Below are 11,628 nucleotides of genomic sequence, written 5' to 3' on the forward strand. Positions count from 1 at the left end.
TTTTCTATTAACAAATTTACAACATTTTGTTGTATTTCCAGTTACTACAAAATATACTTAGTATCATTTTCTCCCAAAATCTACTTGGTCGCACTGTGAACTAAATGCATCATATATTACTAATATTCCTATTCAAAAGCCCATCTTTTGCAATAATTTATATCTTTACTCAATCACTTATAATTATTAATTTCTCATTTTATCAAAATACATTTCATCTATATGTTGATGTATTATTCATATCATATTTCCATATTAAATTCTTAAATACAATTGAAAATTCAATATTCAAAATCTGAAATGCTAAGGAATTGTTTCAGTTTGTCCAGAAAATATTAAATTAAATAATCACAACAGGTAAACTTCTGAGGGGTAGTCCGAAACGTATATGTGAGGTGTTAAGACTGATTTAGTAGATTTGATTTTGGAGGGGCAATTCTGGAATCATGTATGTGGAGAAAATTGGTGACATCGGCATCGAACCATCGGATTCACTAAGCTTTTATTATTATTATTATCTGGTCCAGAAAATATTGTACTTTCAAGAGTTTTAGCTCATAAATGGGTATTTACTCCATGACTCGGTATCATTTTTAATACAATTTTGAGCTTTAATTATTTTGTTGATTATGAGTTTCTTGTTATATAAGAAACTTTAAAAAATAACTGATATATTTTCTTCTTTACAAATTCAGTAGAAAACCTGTTGTAATTTGAATCAGGTGACCAAAAGTGAATTTCCATTATGTTCATATTATATTGATTAATTATTGTTTTATCAACGTTTCGGGGTTGTATTCTCATTTTAAATATACGCCTCTAAAAAGCAAAAACAGGCAATTAATATACCTAAGATTTTATAATATTTTTTATTTAGATAAGTGAGCAAATAGCTTTCTTAGCATTCTTTATTTTTCTTTACCTTACATGTTAACGTTAGAAACTATGTTTGCTTTTGATTTTTTCCATTGCCAAAAGTTTAAATTTTTACCAGGAGGATGTACCACTGGGTGCTATCTCCATCATGCCATGGCTGGATAGAACATCTCATTTGCTGGTTGTAAATATAAATTTACAGGTGCAAATAAAAAAAAAATCTTCTGCTCTATTTTTAATAGTCAAATTATACCATAGTGAAAATTGATAATCTATAAAATGTTAATACTAATGATGTTATATCTGGGAATGGTAATTGTCTGTTTTTAATTGGTATATTTTGAAAATGGGAACAAAGTTTTGCTTTGTTAATTAATGATTTTTTTCTAATAATATTTTTTATTTGTAAGATCCATTCATTGAAGAATTGGGAAAAAATTTGACAAGCCCCATGTTAAAATATATTCAGTAGTAATAAAAATTATATAGTTCTTATATAATATTTTATATAGTTCATAATCCATAATAGTACAGATAAATATGTAGGAACTATGGTCTTAAGCAAATGATCACAAAAAATAGCTTTATACAATAAATTCTATTTATTTTTAAAATTTTCGGTTGTCACATTCTTTCCCTAGCCATTCAATTATATGTTTAATTATAAATAAAAAAATTTAATTTAACATAAAGTATTTTAAATAATTCTTCAACTTGGTTGAACAATAATATCAACAGTAATACTTCCTAGTATAAACAATGTTTTGGGGATTTATTTTAGATTTTTTTGTTTTCATAGTTTGAAAAATGCTATTGAAAACTTCAATTTAAAATGGTAGATGGTTTTTAACAGAGTTTTGGCTTAGAATAGATTATAACAATAATCTCTACACTAACCACATGTTTATATTAAAAAAGACAATACACTTACTTTTCTGATATAGTTTTAAATTCATTTAAATTAAATAAGTAATTTTATGTTATTTTTAATAAAGATCTATTTTAAATCAGATATAGTATTTTTTACAAGCAATGTACAGCAGTCATTAAAAGTTTAGTCAACAGTACTTAGCATAGTGATAGCTTAGTTAACAAAAGAATCATAAAAAATATAATGATAATAGGAAAGTTATGTATAATTTTCTTTATATATTTATTTATTTACATTCTGTTCAAGGACGACTTTTTATAAAAATGGATTTTACCATTGTTTACTGATACATCAAGATTCTATAGCATAATATTTTAGCATTGAAACTACAAAAATTATTATATATGCTGAGCAGAAATTTATGTAATATTTAATGCATTCCGTGCAAATAAGGTAGTACAACTATGTACGATCATGTTTAATATTAGTGTGCATTTGTGGTATTGGTAATCATTTGAGTCAAAATTATCTCTTCACCAATAAAAGTGACTTGTAAGTTACTGTAATAGCAAATATGTGGGCCCCATTCCATCCTATAGTTACTTGACATGCTTCTCTCACAAATTTTTTTCATCCAAATTTATCTTTGATGCCTGCCTGAATTAGGGAAGGGGTTCTTGTCTTTGCTAGGATAATTCAGGAGGAGGAATGTAATTTGATAGGGATAAGAGTTTTTACAGTAAAAGGGAGATGGAAATTTTAATGTTAATGCGTGTGCAATAAGTAAACAATTTTAACTTTTATTGCTTAGATCGTAATCAAATCAAAATATTAATTATAAAAATTAATTAATAATTACCAGCATTGTTAGTAAATCATGATATTAATATCGAAATATATCACATAAAATACTGATAAAACTGTTGAATTTCATTAGGGGACGGAAGAGAGAAGAAGCCCTTATAAAAACTTCTTGGTTCGACCGTACTACATGTGATTCTTGCAGGGTCAAACCAATTGTAATTCTTAGTTACTAAAATCATAATTAATAATATTTAATTAATATAAAATTTTGTTTAGTATGCTACACAAAATAAAATTTCACCTAATACCACTTCAACAGTACTGGTTTTACGAAAAATATATACATTTTTTATATTTTAACGTGGCTTTTTACAATATAATTATTACTCGAAATCACCTTTACAATCACGGTTTGACTGCCTTTTATCCTTCAAAATTATGGTAAAAAAATAATGGAATAAAACGAACGATAGTGATATAAATAAATACTGAAGAGTATGAATGAGCTGAAAGGAGTGAAAGGGGTGTGGTGTAAGGCCGCTAGGTCAGGGTTCTGTGGTCTTAAGAGCAACACGTGGTTCTCTTCCATCTTAGGGGTTGCACTTCTCTTTACTACTATCACATTATCTACCTTGACATTTTCAAAGATTTTTATAGCTAAGTGTAATTAAAAAAAAAAATCCTATTATTGTTTATGTGTGATTTCCGTTTTTCTGTCTGTTGCAAATTTGAGTTAAAATATTTTTTTTTTTTTATTTTTGAGCTGAGGATATAGTTTCGGGTGTACTATGATATAAATATGTGATTATTCTTTTAATTTCGCAGAGATAGAACTTCCCTCGGTTAATGTCAAATCAAAAAATATAAAAACCCCGAGGCCTCACCTGGCCTAGCGATTGATGACACACCCCCCTGTCAATGCCCCCCTGATCGGGTCATTAATTTTACTTAATCCCTCATCGAATCGGTGGACAACAGTAGGGGCGGTAGGAAGGCGGGGGTTAGCCAGGGAAAAAAGAAGAAACTGGCGCCAAAAGGGGTGGTGGGGGGTAGGGGAGGATGATTTCGCAACGGTTTCGCACAGGCCAGAGGGGGGAGCGGAGGGGTGGTCCGCCCCCACCACCCCCAGCGGGAGGTGGGGAGCGCGCCAAATTGCAACCCCCACACGACCGCGTAGTAGGTAGAAATCTGCATCCAAGTGCAGTTTAGTCCGAGTGCCGGCGGCGTACGGGTTTTTTGGGTCAGAGCAGAGAAGAATATCATCGAGGAGTTGTGAAGACATGGACGGGTCGCTCTGAGCGGCTTTGCGAGCGGTCGTTGCCGGAGCGGTGGAGCGAAGAGTTGCCGATTATATCGCAGAATGACCGGCCCAGGACAGATGTGAATCAGATCTAGCTACCTCGTGAAAGAACTTTAAACCGCGGGCATAGCCACGCGGCCAGACCTCTCACTACTCTACATGCTCTAGTCTAAACAAACCTACCTACCCTACAGGCTCCATCCCATCCCTTTATATAACAGATCCCCACCTCATATATTGAAACGGGCCCGATACCGAGACGATAGTCATCTTTCCAAACACGGTTATCCTTCCACAAAGATTCAAAAACCAAAAAAAGTTATATTTAAAAAATACCAAAATTCTTTATATTTAATTGTTGAAAAAAGAGAAAAAAAGTACTTTTTTTACTGTGTAAAAATTTATTAAAAAGATAAAAAATATTTATACTCGAAAAAAGTTTTTTAATTGAGTCTAAATTCTAAAATAAGTTTTTAGTGGCGAGAAAAAGCTGCATCGCGTTCCTAGTAATTGTTACATACATATATAAGAACGAGGTGATACATTTTTTCTTCGTCGAAACACTTGGACTCTTTCGATACTTCATGTGCCTATATAGTTTAGAAAAAGACATTCGATATTGTGTTTAAGTATATATTTGGAGAGACTTTTCGACTTTTTTGTCATCAAGAGGTTTTTTTTTTGTTGTAATCTTTATTAAACGTCCGAAACTCGTCGTTATCGTCTGATTGAAATTCGTGGCCTATAATTAAAATGAAAATAAGAACAAATTTTATATCTTGTGGAATAATATAATAAAATCGAAGTGTATTTATATTTGAGAAAGAAAAAAAAAAAGTTTAATTATATTATATAAAAAAAAAAAAAAACTAGGACTTAAGATTATATTGTTTTAGAGGTAGCCTGTTAGATTTCTATCGTCAACTTGTGATACAAAATGGTTGTGATATTTTTGTAAGAAAGACTGGTATATTATATGGACTGTTTTACTTCACCGGAAAAGTCGTCTCTTCTTTAGAAGGGACACCTCCGTGACCAGAGAACCTCGATTAGACACTTCACACACAGAACTGGTAAGATCTATTTCATCTAATAACTTATTTACAACATCTTTGATATACTGCGAAATTGGAAAATGCAAAAGTGAGTTGTATTTTTGTTTTCCAAATGTTAGTGCCCACATTGCATTGCTCAATTTTGCTCAGTTGTTAACATATCTTATTACCCCAAATGGTTAGCCTGCTTGGGACATGAGGTAAGTAGAAATTTTTGAATCTGTATCATCTTAAATTGTGCAATTCAAAGACCTAGATTACAACATCCATTTTGTTTTTTGATCACTTTCTTTGGTATTTAAGCAATAACTTTATACAAATTCACATAAAATTTCAAAAAATCAATTTTATTGTTTTTTTTATTGGTATAATTTTATTTTTCTAGAGTTTCCATGAAATATGAATCATTGATCTACTATTCCAAGTTGTTTGGCTTAACTCTTTAAATTATGAACATAAAAAAATCTATTATTTGCATGTTGATCATTAAAAGAACCAGATATAATAAGATAATATATTATTTAAAATTTTCTAATATGGTTATGAAATTGTGATTACATATGCATTTGGTGAAAATCACTAGCATTATTTTTAATCCCAGCGAAATGGAAGAATTATATCTTGTTCTTTTAGAATTTTCCTTTTATATATGTAATGTTTGTTGCTATATTTTTAAATTGGGTAAAATGATTATGGTACTACCATAAAGGGGCCCAACCTGCCATCAGAACCGAATCCCAAGAATCCTCTACCACTAACCGTATAATTTACCTACCGCCAAGATCCCAACCCGATCCGTAACTAGAATAAAGAAAAGACAGAAATAAATAATTAGCCGGTAATAAAAAAGACAACAAGAGACACATAGGGCTGATAAAGGAAGAGTTGTTGGCGCTAATGGCAAGGTGGTGTACGAAGATAGAAAAATGTGTCCCTCCGCCCGTGGACATGGAAGATAAGCTGCGTTCTTCGACTTCTTGGAGGTGAAGGGCACGCGGTTGGATTAGATAATAACCTCGAGCAGTTAGAGCCTATTCCTTTCTAACAGGGCTTATCTCTTTAGATTATTTCTTAATGTATTTCTTTAAATGTTATTATTTAATTTAATGTAAGGCCAAAAAAGCTTCATTTATTTCTTTCATAATTTAATTTCTTAGGGCAATTAAAAATAGTTTACTTTTTCGGATCCATCACCGTCTTAAAAACAATACTTTTTAAAATATATATTTTTATTCTTTTTGTCACGTACATAGATCTCAAATTCAAAAATCAAAGAGTACGCATATCGGCTCCGATTAATCAAAATCTTTTAGCTACTTCTCAAAGATTTTCTTTTAATATTATATTTCCTCTAAATAGATTATTCACGGAAACGACATTATGAGTTGACTATAATAATATTGCACTAACAAAAATTTAATAAACAAATATTCATGAACATTTAATAGAAAATCAATTTATAGAAATATTAATTCGTTAAATATTGCACATGGCAACATTAAGAACATACAAGCTGTAACACAAAGAAATTATATGTAAGCAATATATATAGAAATATTTCTAAATACCAAATGTCTAGATAAACTAAATATAAATGAATCAACAAAAAGTACTAATAATTTTAAGAATATTATTTAAAATGAAATAAAGATTAAAAATTCAATATTATTTATTCAGTTTTATCTATATTATTAGGATAACATTAATACACGCTAGTAATTGTAATAAAAACGTGTATCATTACTTCATCTTGTTAAAATTCAATAAACAGAAAAATAATTGATTACTGGATATTTATCTGAAAAATAATTTTCGGTCTGAACAAAACATTTACGTTACCGTTTATATTTAATATTTTAGTATCATATTATAATATTTAATTAAGAATATGTGAGAATTATTAATATTTAGTTTATTGATTCCTGAAGTACTTTAACTAACTTCCCGTTTTAAAATTGAAACATTTAATTTTCGCCACGAAATATAAAATAACTACATTTTTTTATTTCACTCTTTATTATCATTTAATGTATTAAGAAATTTTGAAAGCTAGATAAAAGAGAAATCGAGTTTTCTTTATATTATTCAAAAATAATAATATATAACATGAAATCCTAAATTATCAAAATGCCTAAAAGCAAATCCAGAAATGAAGAGTTGAACCTTAAGGGAACACTGTAAAATTTTATTTGGCTTTTTAAATAAAAACCTAAACATTTGAAAATTAAATAAAAATGTACTTACAAATATCATAAAACTAATCCATATATTTTTTATCTGATGTATTAGTTAATATAGTATATATCTTTACCTTTTTAGGTAGACCTATAGCTTAAAAGCTATATTTTTATAAGTAACTTTAAGTACATAAGCGTTTTTCATTCCTTCAATTGTATTTTAGGAAGGATTTAAATTTTAAGAAGTTATGATCGACTTATAATAATTATGTTGGGTGGGAAAATATAGGGAATTTTATCTTTGAACAGCTAAAAAATTTTAGAGACATATTGAATTTATAAATCAAAGGAAGTTTTGTAACAATACCCAAAAGTTGGCTACTACTGTGCAATAATATGATTTTAAGAACTGCTAATAGATTGTTCAATCGTTATCATTATTCTGCTTTCGATTCCTTATGGTTTTAGAAAATATCTCAATTAATTTTCGATTGAAATATTATTTAGAAAAAAATAGGATAGGGCAGCATGCTAATGTTGATACTTATGCTGGATATATGCTGTCATAAAAAAGCAGTTTAGCAAAATCCCTGCACTCATGATTCGTACGCAATAAAAATAAATTTTATAGCCACACCGCCTACCTCTCAAGAACTTTTTTAATTCACCATCCCACAAATTTGTCATTCAATTTAAAAGCATACCATCCTTATAGTATGAGTGTAATTTTACAACCCATCGCCCGATAGAATCTTTAAAATATTGCTCGTATACTAGCTTTATTTATACGAAAATAAAGGCACTTTTATCGGCTGTGATCCGGTATTTAATGAATTTACAACAGTCGTAAAAGTTTTGTTTATAATTTAATTTTTATAGACAGAAGGGAAAATAATGTAATAAAAATAACCAAGAGTATTGCGAATAATTATGAAATGAGTTAGAAAGTTAATAATTCATTGAAACGAGATTAACAACTGTTTGTTTATATAAATATTATTATAAAATTGCCGTAAATCTATCGGAAACACAATTTATTTATGATTTGAAGAGTTTTAATCATAAAAGGTTATGATTTTCGGAAGTTATTTAATAAACTTGAATATTTTATTCCACATGAGTAAAATTGGTTCAAATCAGTAATATTTATAATAAAATCACTACTCCATATTTAGCAGTAATTCACAAGAATATATTATCTTACTATCAATAGTAATAAACTAGTAGCTCCCTTTTAATAATACAATAATAAACAATACCTTTAAATATAATGTGAAAATAAGTGAATTCGAGAATTTATTAATGAAAGGTATCATATTTTTAAAATAAGTTACAAGTTATTTTGAACAATGAAATCTCACAGTAAAATATTTTTATCATTCGGTACATGTACACTCCTTAACGTTCAAACATCAGATATTGCCTTTGTCAGAAAACACTGTTTTTTTTTTTATAACATCCTTGCTTTAAAAAATATTTTCGTAATCATTGGTAGAGAATTAAAACGCTTAAATATGAGCGAAATTTTGAGATAAATGGTAGGAAGTAAAAAGTTTTATTTTTTATCGTTAGCGGTAAATGCAATGTTTGAAATGAATGCTCATAATCATTGTTTTTTATGACATATTATATTAAATATGATGTATAAAAAAAAGCGAATATTGTAGGATAAATTGATTTAGATACACTTAATTTATTATTAAATTTAAAAAAAGAGTATACATATATATATAAAATAATAAAAACTGACTTTACAATAATTGTAAATTGTAAAATAAAATTATTTGTTCCTAAAAAATTATACGACTTGAAAATATATATTATTATGTTTTATTTAAACACTAAATGTAATAGCTGAAATAAATCACTGAACGGAATAATATATAACACTAAATCAACATTATTCACATTATACATTATATTCACTTTATACTTCACATTTTATTTTTATAGTAGTATACTATATTAAGCATATTTTATTTAAGCGATAACTGAATGAACAAAAATATACAATTATTAAAATATAAATAAGTAAAAAGAATAAATGTGTAAATATATATATATATATTAAAAATATTGATGTATAAAATCACACATGACTTTCATCCATAGTTTTAATATTGAAAACTGAGTATTTGAAATCTTCTACTTTTAACCATTTAATAAAATCAAAACATAATTTTTGTTTATAGGAATAAAATTACATGCTTTGTTTCAATTTTGAGTGAGTAGAAAATAAAAAAAAGTTATTACTATGTAAAAATTACATAATTATTATTTTAAATTCATTCGTCAAAATTAATTAAGTTAATTATTCCAAAACCTACTAAAAGATAACCTACTTATCCGTTAAATAAGGTTTATACATCCCAAAAAAATATGCGCTTAGAAGAAAAAATAAATTAAGATGAAGGCGAAAATAATTTTTATTTGATTGCAAATTGGTGTATATTGCAATTGCAAATTGTGATTTTAACAAAAAATTTATTGTTTTTTTTTTTAACTTTATTCACTACTAAGCGTATTAAAGATATTAAATACTAACAAGCATCAAAATAAAAAGTAATTATTGGCAAAATATGTAGTAATTGAAGCAACTTTACTCAGTAATACTAAATTAACGCATTTTAACTGCAACTTTACTCAGGATCGATAACAATCCCTAATAAATAACTCAATTGAAAATTGCATTTGCTGGTTCATCGCATTTAAATCTTATATTTACACATCGAAAATTCGTTCTCCTATGTTTACTAATATCTGAAATTGATATTATACTTCAAAACGTATCATTCACAACGACATACAACACAAATTTCACAACATCGGACCTCTTTCCCAGCGGTGGATATAGAACAACGGTCCGTGTATAATTTAATTGGTACTGACATTACAACATGGAGCTTGTTATTGGATCTGGCATTACAGCGTTGCCCCTTCCTTCCATTAAATTCGAAATAAACCTGATGTTGAAATTATTCCGATATTGCATGGTTCCGAATTTTCGAAAACGAAAATGTTTATTAAAACCGTTTAAAAAATAAAAAAGGTTTTAAATAAAAAAAATCCGATTCGTCAATATAAAACTGTTGTATTGGACTCATTGATTTATAATCATGGGGGACTACAATTATGAGGGGATCGAAGCCATGGTTGGGTTCGCATCCTACTGACGCCATACGCGGACCAACCAATCAATAATACTTTAATCAATCCAAATGCGGCCATACAAGTTGCATTAATTTCAAGCGTGCACCACCAGAACCCCATCAGTAGTGGCAGCAATTCGGAAAACTAATGGCCACGTATACACTAATCTCATACTAGTAAATTATCTAGAACTCCTATTGCATTTCCTCCTAATACAGTAATTTTATAATCGAAAACAATTATAAAATATGTCAAATTGTTATTTATAAATATTAAGAATTACGAATTTATATGTATTCATTCGAATTGCTAAATTCTGAAGATATTTTTAAATGTAATAAAGTAGGATCAACAATAATTTGATTCACTAACACTTCCCACATTTTTTTAAAAATAAGTATATCAAACGAGAAATCAAATATGTTTCTCCTTTATTTGAAAATGATGTATGTGAGAATATGTAAGAAAAAAAAAATTAATCATTACTATACAACCACATAATTTTTAGTTTAGATATCAACAATAATTAATATGCGAATAAAAGAATTTAACTGATTAGATAAAGCTTTCGATACAGTACGTAGCCGTAATAAAAACAATTAAAATCTCTCAATTACTTATAATTTATAAGTATTTATAACATAATTTATTTAGGGAATTTTTTTATAATTTAATAATACTATTTTCTTTGACACCACCTAGAAACCTTTTAATTAATAAAATATTCTGAAATAAATGTTCCTCCTTCTTACAGAATATAATTAATCCATAAGAGCATAAAAATGAAAACTTAATTTTAAAGAAAATTCAGATTAATTTCTTTACATACGTTTCTCAAATTCATTATGTATATGGAAAATACATAAATTCTTAATATATCTATACAATTACCAAATTTATCAAAACCTATAGGCGGATTGTATAAATCGCCTAATTTAATAGAAATTTTCCTAAACACATTATGCAGAAGTATTATGTATGCTTGTTTCATGTACAATGTTTTTCAAAATGTTTCCAATATATTAAGCTCATGAGCGGATATCCTCCAACCCCGATAGTTCCGAGAAGGCAACCCGGACGCCCCTGAAATACGTTAAGACGCGGCGATCGCCGAAAGAGGGTGACGAGGGTGGAACCTGCTCAACCGGTTGCTTTTCCTCGTCGAAGAAAGGAGAAGAAAAAAGTGTAAATAATGAAGAGAGGAACCCTCCCATACTCCTATCTCACCATATCTCATTTATCTCGTTCTAACTGTATAGGTAGGAAATGAGGTCAGAGGATAACAGAAGACCAAACAAGTATAGACTCAGGAAGTCTTATAGGCATTAAGAATTTTATGTAATAATAGTTAAATATATAATAAATAAATATTAAAATTTCATTCGGAGCTCCATA

At 28.4% G+C, this 11,628-nt stretch overlaps 1 protein-coding gene across 7 annotated transcripts in view; it reads left to right on the top strand.

The window, feature by feature from the left end:
• Positions 1–11,628, top strand: part of LOC106686452 (zinc finger protein 768) — a 402,036-nt gene that overhangs the window by 205,878 nt on the left and 184,530 nt on the right. Inside the window, exon 1 of one of the 7 annotated variants that reach the window (XM_067053095.1) lies at positions 3,745–4,924. The exons of the other annotated variants lie outside the window; for them this stretch is intronic. The gene's annotated coding sequence lies outside the window, so the exon portion shown is untranslated. Of the gene's footprint in view, positions 1–3,744; positions 4,925–11,628 lie in introns of those variants that run through there. 7 annotated transcript variants of the gene reach the window in all.

The sequence above is a fragment of the Halyomorpha halys genome, unplaced genomic scaffold (genome assembly GCF_000696795.3).
Source record: "Halyomorpha halys isolate HHAL.00 unplaced genomic scaffold, Hhal_1.1 Scaffold821.1, whole genome shotgun sequence".
Taxonomy (NCBI): Eukaryota; Metazoa; Arthropoda; class Insecta; order Hemiptera; family Pentatomidae; genus Halyomorpha; species Halyomorpha halys.